Here is a 2285-nt window from a genome sequence, read left to right as displayed (position 1 = left end):
AAAAAAAAAAAAAAAAAAAAAAAAAAAAAAAAAGTGAGAATGTGAGATGTTTTTAGCCACCAAAGTCCACATCGGAAGAAACAAAATTTTCCTTGCTGTATATATACGTTTAGCTTACATTGACAGTACATCGGGCTTAGTAACGTGGGCTTATGATCTGTGTGGGGACAATAAGTTGATGGAACATTGGACCAGTTTCCGTGCAATCATAGGTGCGGTGTTACATATTCTGGCTTTGTCCAATTCTAAATTGAGTGGGTCAGTGTCTTCGGCCCAACAGAGGGACCATTCACTCTGGTTTCAATTGGACCGTCCTCTTTTAAAATTGATTGGGTTAGTTCCGTAATGATCAACGTTTTCTCACGTGTAAATTGAGAAGGAACTACTAACCTGAGTTCTTGTGATATGTGCTAAAATTTTCAAGTATTCGTGAACGGAACTTCGATTAGTTGCTAGATCTTGGTTTTGTGTTGGGGTTGGTAATACTTCTGATAGGATCATTAGGGCTTACGAGGTTCACACGGTTTGGAACTCTGGTTGGGATAATCAACCTGTCCAGTGGTCTATACATAAACCAGACTTCAGTAGGGTTAAAATAATTAAACTTTTTAGCAAGAATACTTTTAACTTTTAAAAGGAAGTTATAAAATTAAACGCGCCAGGTAGGGGTCGAACCTACGGCCTTCTGCTTAGGAAACAGACGCTCTATCCACTGAGCTACAGGCGCTTGGTTGATACTAACAAACTAGTAACATTAATTTAAAGCATACATCTAATACACCAACACGCTCTTTTTACTTGCTCATAATTTTTAGATAGAGAAAAATTGCGTGGCGCGGTATTTATGTAGGGGTTTAATACCATAATATGTTCGAGGTTTTAAAATAATCTAGAAATAACAAAATTCAATAAATACAAAAGAAGCCAATTTTTTTAAATACATTTTACGTTATAATTAACTAGCAACTATTAGGTGTTACTGATTTCCCCGCTACCACCCGCAAACGCAGCTTTTGCGGTTGGTAGCAGTTGACGCCGTTTCGAAACAATCATATAAACCGTTACAAATCGCTTCAAACCGCTCTGAACCTCTTAAAATCAAAAGCTGGTTCCAGCTAGCGTTTGCGGTTGCAGGCGGTTGCGGGAGGATAAACTTTTTTGCTTTTTTTTTTAAAACATATAAATACAAAAATAAAAATTTAAAATTAGAATTATAAAAATACTAAAATATATCTATTATATTTTAATTACTATTATAAAATTTTAAAATAAAAATATTTTCTATAATTTTAAAAAATTTAAAACTATAACTTTCTAAATATAATTTTCATATTTATTATAATATTATGATTTTTGATATTTTATAATTAAATAAAATGTAAATATTGTTAATTTATTATTTAACTGCTACTGTATTTGGTAGTTAATCAGTCATAAGTATCCCGCAAATGCACTCATTTCTAACTGCAGAACAAGTCGTACAAATCTCTTAAAACCGCTAGAAACCGCAACCACCCGTATCCGCAAACTTCCGCAACCGCAACCGCAATCTCTGCGTTTGAACTAGACAGAGCCTTAGTCGAAAACGTTTCAATTGTTTTTCAAACATATCAAAATTTTCTTCTAAATTAAGAGTTTATCTAAAATAAGTCGATTTCCTTTATTCCCTACTTTTTTCTACAAAGTGTATTTTATTTTTGGGCGTTAGGTTAAGACAAACTGGGTTTCCAAACAAGTGTCGTGTATAATTTGCAGACGTGTCACAAGAGAACACTTAGGTGGGGCTTATCTATTAGTAACTAGGATAAGACCTGCGATTTGCGCAGGATGAGTTTATTTGTATATATTATCGATAGTTTTTTTTATATATGTGATCATTTTATTTATATATATAAAATATTTTTTGTTGTTATTATATAATTTCTTTCCGATGGATCGGATCAATTTTTATTAAAAATAATGAAACAAAACTATAATTAATACATCATGGGTTGATCGGATTGGACATTAAACAAATTATGACATAAAAACCTTATTTTTTCCATCGAACACATTCTTGGAAAAAGTGAACAGTATTGTTTTCACAGTTGAATTATTTTGACTTTTATCTTCCATATGGTTTTGAAAGCTTTCAAATCAACCATCGAATTGATACATGTCATTTTAATGTTTTTAGTCGTATACTTAAGGAAAACTTACATTTTTGTAATTTAAAGTCGTTTTAAAAAATTCAAAATATAATATCTAAGAAAAAATCTAACATATAAGAAAAATCTAACATATAA

The 2285-nt window shown here is 31.5% G+C and overlaps 1 non-coding gene across 1 annotated transcript; it reads right to left on the bottom strand.

Moving 5' to 3' along the window:
- Positions 1 to 654: 654 nt before the first annotated feature.
- On the bottom strand, positions 655 to 727 carry TRNAR-CCU. The gene has a single exon. It is a non-coding gene; the product is annotated as a tRNA-Arg (tRNA).
- Positions 728 to 2285: the final 1558 nt, after the last annotated feature.

Source organism: Brassica oleracea, chromosome C8, assembly GCF_000695525.1.
Source record: "Brassica oleracea var. oleracea cultivar TO1000 chromosome C8, BOL, whole genome shotgun sequence".
Classification (NCBI taxonomy): domain Eukaryota; kingdom Viridiplantae; phylum Streptophyta; class Magnoliopsida; order Brassicales; family Brassicaceae; genus Brassica; species Brassica oleracea.
The sequence above is the reverse complement of the archived record's forward strand: the minus strand, read 5'-3'. Positions and strand labels throughout refer to the sequence as shown.